The sequence below is a fragment of the Macaca nemestrina genome, chromosome 8 (genome assembly GCF_043159975.1).
Source record: "Macaca nemestrina isolate mMacNem1 chromosome 8, mMacNem.hap1, whole genome shotgun sequence".
NCBI lineage: Eukaryota > Metazoa > Chordata > Mammalia > Primates > Cercopithecidae > Macaca > Macaca nemestrina.
The window spans coordinates 139,948,700-139,966,596 of record NC_092132.1 but is presented as its reverse complement, the minus strand read 5'-3'; the positions used below and the strand labels follow the sequence as shown (position 1 = coordinate 139,966,596).

At 34.1% G+C, this 17,897-nt stretch overlaps 1 protein-coding gene across 1 annotated transcript in view; it reads right to left on the bottom strand.

The window, feature by feature from the left end:
• Nucleotides 1-17,897, bottom strand: part of LOC105491117 (sarcoglycan zeta) — a 1,216,031-nt gene that overhangs the window by 639,181 nt on the left and 558,953 nt on the right. The gene's annotated exons all lie outside the window — the stretch shown is intronic.

Genomic DNA, 17,897 nt, shown 5'->3' with positions numbered 1-17,897 from the left:
TTATTTTGCTTGTTAGTTGATGCAGTTTCTTCCTAGCATCGATGGTCTTTACATTTTGGCATGTTTTTGCAATGGCTGGTACCGGTTGTTCCTTTCCATGTTTAGTGCTTCCTTCAGGATCTCTTGTAGGGCAGGCCTGGTGGTGACAAAATCTCTAAGCATTTGCTTGTCTGTAAAGGATTTTATTTCTCCTTCACTTATGAAACTTAGTTTGGCTGGATATGAAATTCTGGGTTTAAAATTCTTTTCTTTAAGAATGTTGAATATTGGTCCCCACTCTCTTCTGGCTTGGAGAGTTTCTGCCGAGAGATCTGCTCTTATTCTGATGGGCTTCCCTTTGTGGGCAAGCCGACCTTTCTCTCTGGCTGCCCTTAACATTTTTTCCTCATTTCAACTTTGGTGAATCTGACAATTATGTGTCTTGGAGTTGCTCTTCTCGAGGAGTATCTTTGTGGCATTCTTTGTATTTCCTGATTTTGAATGTTGGCCTGCCTTACTAGGTTGGGGAAGTTCTCCTAGATGATATCCTGGAGAGTGTTTTCCAACTTGGTTCCATTTTCCCCCTCACTTTCAGGCACACTAATCAGACATAGATTTGGTCTTTTCACATAATCCATATTTCTTGGAGGCTTTGTTCATTTCTTTTTCCTTTTTTTTTCTCTAGACTTCTCTTCTCACTTCATTTCGTTCATTTGATCTTCAATCATTGATATTCTTTCTTCCAGTTGATCGAGTTGGTTACTGAAGCTTGTGCATTTGTCACATATTTGTCGTGTCATGGCTTTTATCTCTGTCAGTTCATTTATGGCCTTCTCTACATTGGTTATTCTAGTTATCCATTCTTCTATTCTTTTTTCAAGATTGTTAGTTTCTTTGTGCTGGGTACATAGTTCCTCCTTTAGCTCTGAGAAGTTTGATCGACTGAAGCCTTCTCCTCTCAACTTGTCAAAGTCATTCTCTGTCCAGCTTTGATCCGTTGCTGGTGATGAGCTGCGTTTCTTTGGAGGGGGAGATGCGCTCTTACTTTTCGAATTTCCAGCTTTTCTGCCCTGCTTTTTCCCCAACTTTGTGGTTTTACCTGCCTTTGGTCTTTGATGCTGGTGACGTACTGATGGGGTTTTCGTGTGGGTGTCCTTTCTGTTTGTTAGTTTTCCTTCTAACAGTCAGGACCCTCAGCTGTAGGTCTGTTGGAGTTTGCTTGAGGTCCACTCCAGACCTGTTTGCCTGGGTATCAGCAGCAGAGGCTGCAGAAGATAGAATATTACTGAACAGCGAGTGCTGCTGTCTGAATCTTGCTCTGGAAGCTTCGTCTCAGGGGTATACCCCACCGTGTGAGGTGTGAGGTGTTGGTCTGCACCTCAGTTGAAAATGCAGAAATCACCTGTCTCTGTGTCGCTTGTGCTGGGAGCTGGAGGCTGGAGCTGTTCCTATTTGGCCATCTTGCTCGCAATCCCATAATAGTCCTTTTCTGCGTTAGCATTATGAAATGGTATTTGACTACTCTTGAGTAGCACTTTAATACAAATTTTCTGAAGAGTAATTTTGAGATGAATATCAAAAGAAAAAAGGGCTTATGCTTTTATATGCTAATTTTACTTGTTTATTTAAAAAACCTACATAGCTTTTTTGAAAATTGAAAAAGTTCGAATAACTTAAATAAGCAGTGACAAAACTGTAAAATCACAGGCATTTGAAAATTTTTAATTAATGAAATAATTTCATGATTATGTGGTAATTAAAAAACAAATACATGGTTTAATGCTAATTTCAAAGATTTATATGTCAATAAACACAACTATAGGTAAATACAATAAGGTGTTGATGATCATCACTTTTATTATGTATATATTTTAAATTCCCTGAAGTAAGCATCTAATGATTTTATAACCAGAGTTTTGGTTAGCAGAAACACACAATTAAACAATTCAGAAAAACATTGCAAATAAAACTAAGTTAATTCAAGCATAAAACACTCACAGACATGTCAAAATATTTCAATATAGTTTGTTATTTGTTAGGCAAACAAGAAAAATGTAAAGAAGAATGTTGGACTTTAAGTAAACTTCATGCTGTAACATTTTATATTCTAAATAGGAAAATCCATTGAGATTCTGAATCTTGCTTTTGTGAAACTACTTGTATTTTGTTGAAAATGGAATTCTACTAGGGAACATCCTTCAATGAGTGTTTTAACATGCCTCTAGGCTTTGAAATATAATGGCAATCTCCAAATGCCATTAGACACAAAAAATTCCAAGAGATAAAAGCAAAATTGAACCTTGTATTCTATAGTTTGAAGCTCTAAAAGATTATGAATCCGCAGTTAATAACCACATCCTATATTTTAATAAGTAAAAGCATTTCTATGTAGCCAAAACCCCATTTTCAAGCCATAAGCAAATTAAAAATATGAAACATAATCTTTTAAAACTTTAATATACTCTACTTCTAATAGATATTGAAAGATCTTAAGTAGGACATTTCTTGGAAATCTCCAAATATTTACTTTACTTAGAAGCTTTTATATGTACAATTAAGGGCACTATTGAAAAAAATACAAATTACATGCTAAGATTAAAGCAAATTATAATTTCTTTTCTCATTAACACCACCCAACACACATGACCCATAGAGGTAGGACTGTGAGAGATTATTTACATACTTGCTCCATAAGGAACATTTCTAATAACAATTCATTTTTTTACAGTAGTTATTTTGATAGAAGGGGCCAATATATTTGGGAATTTTTAGCACACTAAGGGCTTTTGTTATTGCTAACATAATTAAATTCTAGATTTAGTGAATTATATTATATACAAAAGTACACCTCCTTACCAGTGGGAGTAATTTGCCCTACAGAAATCTGTTATAACATTTAAATGAAATTGTTAATCAGGGACTATTTAAAACTGCACCTGCTCTTATTTGTAGGATGAAACTGCGTAATCACTGTCAATTCTTCCAGATAGAAGCCGTGGATATCCATTAATACAACAGAAGCATAATTAAAGATAATCCCCATCAGCTATAGTATCCTGGCTTTGTTAGACTGAGCAAAGTGAGGACAGAGAACACCAAGGAGAAAAATGGGCGGAGACTGGTTGTTTATGACAATGTCACTGACTGCCTACACAGGATACTGAAGGAATTAGTCAAAAAATTCTTGATAAAGTCATAAAGAATAAAGTTAGAAAAAGAAAGTTTAAAGAATTAAGCAATGGTGAATTCTTACTTTCAAAGGAAGAATTCAGAATGCAAAAGCAGTTGAGAATGAGACAAATTCACGCCACAAACATTTCTAAGTAAATTGTGAGTGTTGCATCTGTTTTGTTTTTTTTTTTTTTTTTTAAGCTCATGGACTTCTAAAAGGTTATTTTGGGCCCCTGTTGTGTGTATAAGATACTACAGGAAGTAATTTTAGAGAAAGGGTTATGTCTATTATGGTCTGAAATAATCCATATATCTAATATATGTAATTTATCCTCCTTGTTTGAATATTTCCACAATTTCAAAAGTCACTCTTGAGTCTTACTGATGGCTTCCCGCTCCTTGTCTCCTGTGTGGGCTCCCTGGAGTCCCTGCAACCCAGCCAGGAGGTCTCAGGCTGAGTTTGAAAAAGCTGCTGAGGGTATTAGTCACCTCAAGATCAAGCTAAAGGATGATGAGATGCTGTTGATCTAAGAACACTGCAACCAAGTGACTGTGGGCAACAGAAATATAGAAGTACAGCAAGGACACAAGGGGTGTCTGGAATAAACTGAAAGGAACTACCAAGAATGACGCCATGAAAGCTTAGTCCACAAAGTAGAAGAGTTCAAGAAAAACTAGAGATGCGATTTGGTTTCCAGTCATACATTGAACCTAAACTGATGCAATGCCTAGTTTTTTCTAATACTGAGCATGGTGTAAAATAATGAAAATAACAAGTTAACTTAGTTCCTTCATTCTGTTCAGAATATGGCTCTAGGTAAAACAATTATTGACCATCTCCAAGTAGTTTTTAATCTGAAATCAATTAAAAGTGTATTTTTTACATTAGAAAAAAGTCACTATCAATGAATTTATACGGAATAGAGATTTAGCCATTGTTGACAGGGACATATGTGTTAGTGGTATGAAATAAAGTCATGTATGTGCTCTAAACACTGCACTTAAAGTATTTCAGATTATAAAGTCATTATAATCAGTATGTCCAGGTGAACTTAAGCTTAGAATTCAACCTACATTCTGTGGAAGAAATACATGAAAGAATCAAGATGTTAATAAGTCCTCCTACATGTATCACTTTTTAGCACACTAAAAATACACTTATTTATTATGCTTATTGTCTGTCTCTCCACTTAAACAAACTCCTACAGGACAGGCTGTCTTTTTCTTCAGTGATGAATGAAATATATCTAAATGAATAAACAATACTTGGATGAGGCACTCAGTGTTTGGTGAATGAAAGAATGCTCTTGATCTGAAAAATACAAATTACATACTCATGTTGTTCTTTGAAATTTTAAATAAAATGTGGGAATATTTATTTTAGATAGTTTAAAGAAGCTAAAAATCTCTAAAAATTTAGGTGACAGAGAATCTATAAAACGTGTCAATCAATATACGAACAAACAAGCTGTAAATGAGGAAAAAAGAAAGAAAATACAAAAGGATGACCTAGCATGGGTATTTGGAAGGGCTGCTTAATTATGATGTCTAAGTAACCTAATTTATATAATTGTAAAAGATCAGAAATTCCAAAAATTTCAAAATATTTATTCAATCACAGGCATATATGCCTCTTGGAGAGGTTCAGCTAATCCTAAATATTACTGATATGAATAATATCACCTAAAAAAAGGAATATTTGACTCATATGATAGAAAGAGTTATAGAAATAAAGACCAGCATAGATGTAAGAATACGATTTATGTTGGTCAGATTTAAACAACATTCTTCATAATCATGTGTCCAAATACAGAAGAATAAAATAGCAATAATAAACCAATCAAAAAGTGCAATTAAAATTTTTTTGCTGTAATAAAAAATCCAACTTAATATAAGAAAACAACACAAAAACATCTTCCTAATACATACTTTTATAACTGTTTTGTGAAAAAATAAATTACAAATGTTATATCTATATATTGTGTGCTTCTTTTTTTTAAATGAATATTTTTGTTTAGTAAATTTCCATAATTGATACACAAAATAGTAGTAAGATAGTTCACTTATAAATTGATCAATTGATTGAAATAATAATTTTTAATTTTATTTTAAATCTCTCAAGAATGTCAACAACATATTCTACTATTTTTAGTCAAGAATTTCTTGTGAAAAACTATAATTAAGAAAAATAAAATCCCAGTTTCATCTGACCATTAATTTTTTAAAACCTAAATTACATAGTTAAATTGATATATAAGAATGATTAATTTTTATGAATTTCAAAAACTTACATCATCAAGATTAATGAAATATCTTAAAATAAAACCAACTACAGGAAATTGTCAAATAAGCCAAGAGAGAAGTATAATTATACATATTGTATAGGAAGCAGACATGAAAAGGGTGATTTACTATTATCATAGGGGATAAGATGGTCCCATTAAGATGACCAGGACTATTATCAGAGAAATTTATTTTATATACACATATCAACCGATAATACCTACATACACACCAGTAATACTATATAGGAAAGTAATCTTTGTTTATATTTCCTAGCATTAAAATATTCTTGTTGCACACATTCGGTGTATTGTCCAGGCACATTTTCTTCTGATCCTAGGTGTTTGTAAAGCATACATAAAAAAGTAACTGCTTTGTGGAGAAATATGCTTTTCTATCTAATACAGAAATTTTGAAATATTTGTATTGCCGTTTGGGACAAACTGAATATACTCTGCTTAAAAGTTCTGCCTAAATTATTGGAATCCTTTTATACCTATCTTAGACAAAATCATCTAAATTCTATCTTTTGGAGTTTAGAGTTAGTAATCATGGCAAATATTTCATCTCCTAAAAGAAAAACGATTCAGGAAAAGAAATCTTGAGTATGAAACTTCAATTTTCTGATTTCACTGAACGCGATATCTAAGATGCAGAAACAAATAACAATTCTGAACCTTGATGGAATATTTACTTCGATTGGCTTTCCCCCAGAAGTGGCCATGGATTACCGAAAATATTTTCGGAGCTCACTGTATAACTTTAAAGGATAGTGGTCGAGTTGCAACCATGGCTATAACTAGTTTATCTGTTTATACATTTCAGGCACAGTGAAATGTGTTATAAAAAATTAAATAGACACAGGTTTGTGGTGAGGATTATCTAGATTAAGTAAATTGTTAGATCTATATTACATTTGTGCATAAATATTCTAATGCTAATTTGAAGAATATATGAAATATTCATTAATTGAATATTCTAATCTGTTAAAATGACCTTAATAATTTCTATACCTTTATAATTTTACTTTCATTTGAAAAAAGATTAATTCAATACCTTCTTTTTTTCCCCCCCCCAGATGAAATCTTGCTCTGTCACCCAGACTGGAGTGCAATGGCACAATCTTAGCTCACTGCAACCTCTGTCTCCTAGGTTCAAGCGATTCTCCTGCCTTAGCCTCCTGAGTAGCTGAGATTATAGGCATGCACTACCACATCCAGCTAATTTTTGTAATTTTAGTAGAGACAGGGTTTTACCATGTTGGTCAGACTGACCTCAAACTCAGGTAATCCACTCCCCTTGGCCTCCCAAAGTACTGGGATTACAGATGTGAGCTACCATGACTGGCATCTTTTTTTTTTTTTTTTTTTTTTTGAGACGGAGTTTTGTTCTTGTTACCCAGGCCCAGGCTGGAGTGCAATGGCGTGGTCTTGGCTCACTGCAACGTCTGTCTCCTCGGTATAAGTGATTATTCTGCCTCAGCCTCCTGAGTAGCTGGGACTACAGGCGCCCACCACCATGCCCAGTTAATTTTTGTATTTTTAGTAGGTATGGGGTTTCACCATGTTGGCCAGGCTGATCTCGAACTCTTGACCTCAGGTGATCCACCCACCTCAGCCTCCCAAAGTGCTGGGATTATAGGCCTGAGCCACCATGTCCAGCCTTGAGGGCATTTTAAACAGCATTTAATTTTCAGTCACATTAATATACCAGATGCAGTTGAGCAGTTATGACCAAGTTTCCATATTTGGAGGCAGTTACCATTCTATTTTGACTGTTGCCTGGCTGATAGCAGTTGTAATTTGTCATTTCTTGCAAAACAGAGCAAAAAATCTACATATATTAATATTTGGGGAAGTCATGCCTTAAAATTGATTGAATGTAATATGTATGAAAAACAGAGGGTAAATATAACCCTGAGCACACGTAAAGCTCTCTCAGGGCAAAGGGAACCTTCCTTGATATCAAGTACTTTGGTCCCACTGCCAAGACTATCTCAATAGATCTATTTAACTGAAATTTATTGTAAAACAGTATAAATTAATTTTTCTGTTGTTGTATTCTTACAAAACTGCTCTTTGAAGTGTTGACTGTCCTTTAATACACGCAGATAATCTATTTTTCTGGGATATTTTGCATATTCAGATTCTTGTTGCAATCAATTCTAATTGGAAAATTAATTAGTATTCTAGAGTTGACTTTAGTCTATGTTTATTATAGTTGTCATGAATCAGTTCTTCAGGACTTGCTCACCTCTTAGTCCTAATAAATATGGGTCTTTGGTCTTTTGAGTAAAAGTATGATCCTAGAACTCAATAAACTAGTTGATGATTTGCCTAAATAGAGCCTGCTCTGATAGAATTTGATTTCTGTGGGAAAAAAGAACTGTGCCTTCCTCATTCACAATGAACACTCCCTCATCTAACACAGTGCCAGGCTCAATACATTTTAGGCAAGTAAAGAAATAACCTTACTGCCATTTCAATATATAGAATTATGGTTACTTAAAAGAAAGAACTCATACTTATTCATCAAAAATGTTCTTTTCACATTTCTAAATGTCTCACTTAAAAAGGTTGCTGGATTAGCAATGTATTTGTTCAGAAATATTGTCTATAGAACGCTCAATAGTTTGTGTCTTCAAAAATCATCCCAAATGATTCAAAGGCAATATTTCAATTCAAAATGCAATATTTAATATAAAATGAAAAGAAAAAAATGATTTCAAAAATTTACCTTTCAAGTGTCTTATTACTCACATTTGCATGGAATAAGATAAGGGATATAAGAGCAGAGACTTGCAATGCCTTGGAAAACAAATTCCTCCTCTTTCCAGAAAAGCAAAGCGACTAAAGTCCAAAGAAATTTGATGCTGACAGACAGTTTCAAGACAAGGAAGAGTCAATCTTAGCTGCAATGGGAGTTAAAATAAAATTTAAAAAAAGCAAATAACTAGAAATATTTTTATGATGATAATGATGACATAACGATGTTTTGCCATCACAACTTATGGATAACTCTCTTATGAAAAGCTCCTTTTTTGTAGGGCAACAACATAGAACCATAAAAAAAAGTAGGAAATAAACTCTTAAAGAATGCACAATTATTTTATATTTATTGCCACTAATTAAAGCAGTAAAAGAAGTAATAATAAATGCATGTAAAATAAGTATCATTAGCAATATTCTGGAAACTTTATCTCATGTATCCAAAACTGCCATGTAAGAGGGTATTTATCATAACATTTATTATGGCAGATGGAGTAGGCTACAACTGAGGTGTGACTACCAGGAAATTAAATAAGTAAAATGTGTTGCCTCATTGGATGGCATTGCATATAGAGGTCAGATTTAAAGATCTTAGAGCAACATGGCTAGAGAGTTTGATTATAGTTAAAAGCTAAAGGTGTGAAACCATAAAACCTACATTAAACACTATTTACACAAATTAAACACACACACACACACACCCCAACGCTGTATCGTTTTCCAAGATGCATGCATATCTAAGGGCACAAATTAAATTAAATTCACTGGCAAATTTACTAACAAAATTGATGAGAATAGGAGGAGTCCAAGAAATGATGATTAACATATAATAAAACTAGACAAAGGCATTGCTAGATCAATAAAGAACGTAGTTAATGAGCTGATGGTCATAAGTACTTCAAATCTGTGCAACCAAGATAAAAAAAAAATAAAAATAAGAGCTAAAACCTTCCAAATTGCTTCTAAAATTACCGTATTCATTAAATTTTACAAGATATTGGTCACCTGAATTGTTTCACCCTACATATCCAGAGAGCTCCTGTGACAAATAGGGGTTTTGTAGAAATAGTTCATTCATACAGTTGTATTTTGGTTGCTTTTCTTCAGGTTGTAGAAAATTGCATTTTTCCAAAAGCTTAATGCTTTCATTATACATAGGTTGACATTATATCACGTTCTCAAAAGTGAATCAGACATTTAAGATGTCTTTAATCTAAAACTCTTCTACACTGTGCGATTTAATTAACCGATAATTAAATACCAAATATGAGAACTTTAGGGACTAATGCATTGAAGCTGTATCAGGATGAAAGATGTTTACACTGGATGCAAAGATTCTCCCCTGACTGAATGAGACTGGGAATTGCAAGCATGGCAGAGCGAAAGCCCGCTGATAACAAGCTGTTTATTAAAGCATTAGCCTCCCTGAGCTTAAAGAATGTCAAATGCTCTTCTTACACATCCATGGAAAAACAATTGCAGAGCAAAAAGAATGCTGCTTTGCATTTGCAATAAGAGGCAAAATGTTACTGAACATTAGATTTAAATTTATTTCTAAGAATATTTATTTCTACCAGTTCTTTTTGAAGGCTTTTTATTGTCAACATCTATCATTAAGACCTTCCATTTATTCAGCCTCTCTTCGGCTTATCCACCTTTTCTCTTTTGCATTGTGAATTTGGTTTTTGGAGTAGCCCTGTTGTCTCATTTTGTCTTGCCTATCGTATGTTGCCTTTAACATCAGTAACACGTGGAATTCATAAGTGTGTGTTTGCCAAAAGGGGTATGTACCTGGAATATACTTTTAAAGTCCAGAAGGCAAGAAGAAGGCAAAATATGTTTTCCTAAGTGATGACAGTGAAAGATAATTTGGAAATCTATGTTGATAAAGTTAAAAAAAAACCCAGATATTAGTTAATATAAGCTTAGCACAGTCTTATATTAAATATGGGGAAACAGAAAGCTACAGGATTTAGGAGAATTATCCAATATTCTATAGTCCACATCAGAGATTAAAATCCAGAAAAACGCCCCCATCCCATCACCCCGGTATAACAAAACATTGTATTCTAAAAATAAGTTAATAATGGTGGTCTCATTACACTCAGTTTTTAGTGTGGCCAGGACACTATATAATTTGGAGAAAGTGGGTTAGAGTGACAATGCTTGAATTCAAATTCTGGCTTTACTACACACCGGAAATGACTCTTGGCAAATCTCTCTGAGCCTGTTTCTGTATTTGCACAAAGGTGAAAGTAATCAAACCTATCTCATTGGATTGTTGAGGGGATTAAATGAGACAATTCACATCAAAACAGTCCCAGGAACATGGAAATACATTTAATATATTGCTTATCTTTAAAATATATTCTTTCATTTACAATATATTTGAATACCAATCCCCTTGCTAATCATTAACACGCACAAAAGGTGCAATCCACGTAGTTAAAAAGCGTATAGACACGTCCTGCTGATTGCATGATTCTTTTGTGAATTCAGTAATTAGCTCATGTCTTTCCTTTCATTTTGTCCTATGTATAGTATTTATTAAATTCCATAAACACACCAATAAACCTATCTAGAAATGCTTGAGAATTTCCTAACCATCTCATTGCCAATTATCTTCCTCTTCTCAAAAAATAATCACTGAAAATCCAAAACTCTAGATAACAGAATATCTTAAATAACTTTATCCTCAAACCCTCAATTCCCAAAATCGTATTTTATATTGAACATAACAGTCCAGCAATCCTATTCCCTTAATTCTCAAAATTTGTTCTTTTCATCAGTAACTTTGAAATTCTTGGTTGCTTTCCTTTTCCCTCTATTGTCAGCCCTCCCTCTCTATATGTTAGAATTCCACAGCTAGGCATTTCAAACATATGTTTCAACCACTTCCGCGCTTGTTGAAGGTTTAGTCTGCTTCTGGGAATTATCTTCATTTCAAAAGGCCAACATTTCACATTTTGCCATTTAACTTTTAAAATAAATAGCTATGAGGTATAAAAGGATCCCTTCATATTTAATAACTACTCACTATTTAAACAATTGACTTTCTAGAAGTTAAACAAAATATAGATGTGTTCCTTTTCCTATAAGGATGAAAGATTATACTGTTTGGTTATTTTTAGCACCTAATAACCTAATAAAATTTGCTTTTATGTGAAGGCATTATTGGAAACTCTCAAAAAAGTACACCATATTTCTTAATATACTGATCCATTAGCTGACCTTAGGAAACTTAAATATATATTGCAGATTGCTGGACAATGATTTTTCTGGTTTCTAAAGTTGCTATAGTTTAGCTCCAAGTTAAACTTTTGTATTTAACGAGTCACAATATTAAATAAAGAGTAAGTGGGTAATGAAAAAATATAATTTATAAATTTTATTAAATATCACTTTTAAAAAGCTACAAAACACACCTAATTTCTAATTGTAATCTAAATTCTAAAATTATAGAAATTTAGCACGAGACAAAATGTTTTTTCCAGAAAAATTGTTAATTTCTAAGCAAACTTGTTAACACACATTGCATGTTTTCTGCATTCAGCATATGTGTGGGTGGGTATAATCATGACATATTACATCCTAATCTCTAAATATAGCCAGATAATCTTCAGATTAAGAAGCCTGCAGCTTTAAATTGGCAGAAGTGTGTTGTGCACAAAGACTAAGCCAGTAGATGCTAATTCACCCAGAAAGCTGATCTTGTATTTGAAGAAAATGAGACACAGTCAGGGACAGATTGAATTACACTTCTAGAAATGGAAGTAGTGTGAACACATGTCTCCTCATCCACTATGGGATAGAAAGGTAGATTAAATATCTGGGGAATCATGAAAACTTTGAAAGAGTGGATTCTCACCCCAACAGAGCCTGCTGCCATAAATATACAAGATATAAAATAAAATATGGTAATAAACTATGATAAAAGTCAGAAAATTAAATAGGGATAAATAATCCAATGCTGTGAGAATCATCTAACTGATTTGAGCTTTAATTTACACAAACAAAAATAGAGGTAAGAAGATCCTCCCAGGTTTAAATTAAAGATCACTAAAATAGTGTTGAACAGTAACAACAAAGGCTATATAAATACGTATACACACACACACACATATATACACATATGTAGTTTGAATTTATATATATTATATATAAACCTCATATATATACATATATAGATATATGCATAAACATATACCAATCTTTACAGATACATAGACCAATGGAATAGGTCAGACAACCCAGAAATAAAGTCACATACCTAACACTATATGACCTTCAACAAAGTCAACAGTAACCAGCAATGAGGAAAGGACTCTATATTCAATAGGTGGTGCTAGGAATAAGTGGCTAGCCATATGCAGTAGATGGAAATTGAATCTCTACCTTTCACCATAAACAAAAATTAACTGAAAATAGATCAAAAAACTAAATGTAAGACCTAAAACTATAAAAACTATAGAAGAAAATCTAGGAAATACTATTCCGGACATCGACCTTGGCAAAAAATTTATGGCTACATTTTCAAAAGCAATTGCAACAAAACAAAAATAGATGAGTGGGACCTAATTAGTCTAAAGAGCTTCTGCACAGCAAAAGCAACTATCAATAGAGCAAAGATACAACCTACAGAATGGGAATAAATCTTCACAAACTGTGCATCCAACAAGAGTCTAATATCCAGAACCCATAAGGAACCTAAAACTTTCAACAAGCAAAAAACAAAATTAACCCCAAAGATATGAACAGGCACTTCTTTAAAGAAGACATACATGCAGCCAACGAATATATAAAAATATGCTCAACATCACTAATCGTTAAAGAAATGCAAATCAAAACTGCAACGAGATACCACCTTACACCACTCAAAATGGTTATTATTAAAAAGCCAAAAAGCAACAGATGTTGGCGAGGTTGCAGAGAAAAGGGAACTTTTATAACATTGTTGGTAGAAATGTACATTTGTTCAGCCACTGCAGAAAACAGATTGGAGATTTCTCAAAGAACTTAAAAGAGAACTACCATTCTATCCAACAATCCCATTAAAGGCATATGCCCTAAAAGAAAATCAATCATTCTACCAAAAAGATACATGCGTTAGTATGTTCACTGCAGCAAAATTCACAACAATAAAGACATGGAATCAACCTGGATGTCCATCAACAGTGGAATGGATTAAGAAAATGTGGTGTAATTACATCAGGGGATACTACACATAGCCACAGGAAAACATGAAATCATGTCCTTTGCAGCAACATGGATGAAACTAGAGGCCATTATCTTAAGCAAATTAACTGAAGCAGGAACAGAAAATCAAATATCACATCTTATCAATTATAAATGGGAACTAAACATTGAGTACACATGGACAAAAGATCGGAATAATGGATACCGAGGACTACTAGAGGAGGGATGGAAGGATAATGGATACCGAGGACTACTAGAGGAGGGATGGAAGGAGATGGGGGAGGGTTGAAAAACCACCTGTTGGGCACATGCTCACTACCTGGGTGATGGAATCATTCATACACCAGACCTCAGTGACACACAATTTACTCATGTAACATACCAGCACGTGTACTCCCTGAAACTAAAATAAAAGTTGACTAAAAAAATCCACCTTTTAATTTAATAATATATTCATATATTTAAGAAAATGATTAATGTTTAGGAAATATGTTCATGTTCAAGGAACTACCAAATACATAACATTTTGGATGTTAACATTTTAGTGAATATGATAAAGCACACAGAAATTAGTTAATACTTAAGAAACTATCACTTCTCTGTAATCAAAGGCCACTGCCACCACAAACGGAGGTGGTAGAAGACAAAGCTTATTAAAGTAACATTAAAAGAGGACTGAAAATTTTCAAAAATAAATTAGCAAGAAGCAGGAAAGGGGGAAGGTTAGTAGGTAGGTGAAAGAAAGAAGAAATATAAAGAGGCCCACATAATTATGAAGTTAATTCCTTAATTTGCTAAATTAAAATATTTAAAATAAAATATTTTAAAATAAGTGGGTTATAAAGTTTCAGTAAAAGAAAATAGGAACTGGAAAGTTGTAGAAGGATAAAAGGGAGGCATAAGCGATCCAGAACAAAATTCCTTACATGGGTCTTGTTGCAAAACAAAAGGGCACTCAGAGAAACTAAATGGCAATTAAACATCACAATAAATATGTATTACTAAAGGTAGTTATGGCATGGGATTGTTCAATCGTCAAGTCTTTACAGCAGTTCAAGCTTTGAACTCTTTTATCATTATAAACCACTTGAGAATTATTTATCTCAAACTTATAAAAATAAACCATACATGTATTGACAGAAGTACCTATCTCTCCCCTGAGTGGTGAGAATATTAGGACCACTAAAATCAACACTCTTCTCTCACAACTTTTTCTTTTCTTTCTCTATTCATCCACAATAAAGCCTCAGCCCTGCTTCAATTACTTCTCTTCTCACCATCTACTTCTAAACAGATGGATGTACAGGAATGAAAACATTCAGCCATCACTTCAAATTTAATAACATAAATTCCACAGGCCATCCATGCCACCTGGTAACTCTACTGCACTGACTTTGTCAACAAACTATCCTGCAACTAAACCAAATCTTCTCCTTATTCCTACAGCTTTCTCTTCCTTTCTTATGGCCCACTGTCTTGTTCCGTGTTCCACTGACAAAGCAGAAACAATCATGAGAACTTCTTTCTCTCACCACCACCAGATCTGCTGCCTCCTGACCCCCTTCATCAAACCCCCTGCCTCCTTCCTACTAACATGTGACATCTATTGCCCCACCCAGGCAAGATTTCTTCCATGGTGCACAGGATCCCATCCATTCTCATCCACTCAGCACCTCAATAAATTCCTGCCTCTCTTTCATTATCAGCTTTTTTTCTCTCTTTTCTTAATCACTCATCAACCCAAAAATACAAGGAAATAGTATCCCATGTTTAAAATGGACAAACTAATAAGCCTCCCTTCATCCACATTTACCACCAGCTGTTTCCTAATTATGTCCTCTTCTTAAAGGTCACACTCAAACATCCTAACACGCACTGGCACTGTCTCCACCTTCTCCAGTCTCACTCAAGATTCTCCCATTAGGTTGTTGCCTTCCCCACTCCACCAAAATGTTCCTGACAATCACCCGCCATTTTCAAATTCAGAGATAAATGCTCAGTGCTCACTTTACCCACCCCACTGGAAACAACAACACAGTTGATGGTTTTCTTTCAACTTTCCGTATGTTGAAATGCCCTCTTAACTTGATTTCCACTGAGAAATCTCTCCTGTTTTTCATCCCACATTAATGCCTGCTTCTTCTCTCTGTGTTTTTCCTTTACTGACATTTTTCTCGTGCTGATATTTATTGTTAGAAAGCTCAAGGGCTCAGCTTTCTATCTACACACTCTTCTTAAGTGATCCAATCCAGCCCTTCTAAGTAATCCTCTTTAGTAGAGTGTACAGATTATATCTACAGTTAGCTAGGAAACGCATCTCTCCAGCCCAAGCTCTGTATCACTCTTGATCTCCAAACTGGTATATTCTGATTTCTACATGATACTTCCACATGAATAACTAAAAGGCAAGTCAAATTTATGCCTGGAAACAAAATTATTGACCCAATTCCCCACAATCAACCCTCCCTTCAGTGTTCTGCATCTTAATAAAGGACACCACTATTTACTCAGTTGCTCAAGTCAGACACCTTGGGGTCACTCATGACTTTCTCTCAAATGGCAGGTCATATGTCAGCAAATTCTGCTGGCTTCAGTGATAGATAGATAGATAGATAGATAGATAGATAGATAGATAGATCGATCGACAGATAGACAGACAGACAGACGGATAGGCAGGCAGGCAGACAGGTAGGTAGACAGACAGACAAGTAGATAGATAGATAGATAGATAGATAGATAGATAGATAGATAGATAGATAGATAGATAGACAGACAGATAGATAATAGGTAGATAGATAATAGAGAGATAGATAGATAGATAGATAGATAGATAGATAGATAGATAGATAGATAGATAGGCAGGTAGGTAGACAGGTAGGTAGATAGACAGACAGACAGACAGACAGATAGATGATAGATAGATAGATAGATAGATAGATAGATAGATAGATAGATAGATAGATTTGAACAATTCTTACCTCCTCCATTACTATCATCCGGAAGCAAGCTTCCAACATTTTCCCTGTGGACTGTTAACTTGTTTCCAATAGCACTTTTTAAAAGCAATTAATATATTCTGTTAAAGGTACATCCCATGATGTTATCACCCTATTCACAACATTCCATGGCTTCCTATCACAATCAAAGCACAATTCACAGTATTTACTTTGGTGCATGCAGTGATCTGGTGGCTCTGGCTACTTTTTTGACTTCGTCTCTTACCATGAGCCCCTTTGCTGACTCTCCTTGTCTACAATGACTTCCTGTTGCTTCCTGTAAACCCCAAGCACAATTTTGCCTTAGGGTGTGTGCTCCCCTCTTTGCCTGGATGGTCTGTATTCCAGATATGTGCATGGCTTAGTGTTTTTATTAGAATTCCTGCTCAAGTATCAGGCCATATGAGAGATTTCCCTATCTAGAGAATCTAGGGAATCACTGTCAACACTATCCAACTCCTCACATTGCTTTATCTTTTCCTTATATTGCTGAATGTTGCCTTATATATTTCATGCCAGTTACATGAGAGCAGAAACTCTATTCTAGTCTGGTATTTGGTAGATACTCAATATATGTTGAAAAAGCAAATTTATGGTATAGCATTCATTGCAGCTATAAATTCTTGTATATTTCTAAAAGCTTTATGGACAGCAGAAAAACAATGTTTTCTTAAATACTGTGCTTCACTTGATTGTGTAAAATGGCTTTAGTGGCTGTGGTCTCTTAATAACACTAAGTTTGATTGAAGAGCCATGTCAAGCAATTTGGGCTTTTAGTTATTAATCTGAAAACTAAGAATGAAAGAGAAGTTGATGAATCATGCCAGTTACAGAAAATTGCTAATTTAATAAGCAACTCATTAGAATTTGCTATGGTGGCTCTGAAGTTTAATGAACAGAAATATTCCCTCTAATTTTTCTGAAGCAGCGAGATGTCAGTGAACTGAATTGATGCTTTAATAATTGTGATTCTTCTTCTACTTTCTTCTTCATGAGAAATTAGCCCACATATCCTCTGTTATACTTACTCAATGCTGGATGTACCAGTGTAAGAAATCAGGAATCAAGTCCGTTATGACACTAAAATATTATCCAGCACATATTTTGACATCTAGATTTTAGTCCGGGGGTAACTAGTTCATGGTTGTATAGCTATGTATATTCATAGATGTTTAAAAGGTGCTGGTAAGCTAATAATAATAGCAGTAACTGTTGCCAAGACCTATGTTGAGTGTTCAAAATGCTCTCTTTAACTCAGTTTCTTTAACATACTTCTTTTTTATTACCATCTGGAAAGACTAAATCAATTTAATCTTTTTTTTGAAATTATAACTAATTCATATAGGTATGTTCACTTAATGATGCTCTTTTAAAATCATTCTACTTTTATACCCCAAATTAAATTTTGATAGGCTTTTTCAAAAGGCAATATTTTTCTTTCTTGTCAAATTTCAAAGATACCTTATTAATTCACCTTAATTATTATGACTGAGAAAGGTGTGTT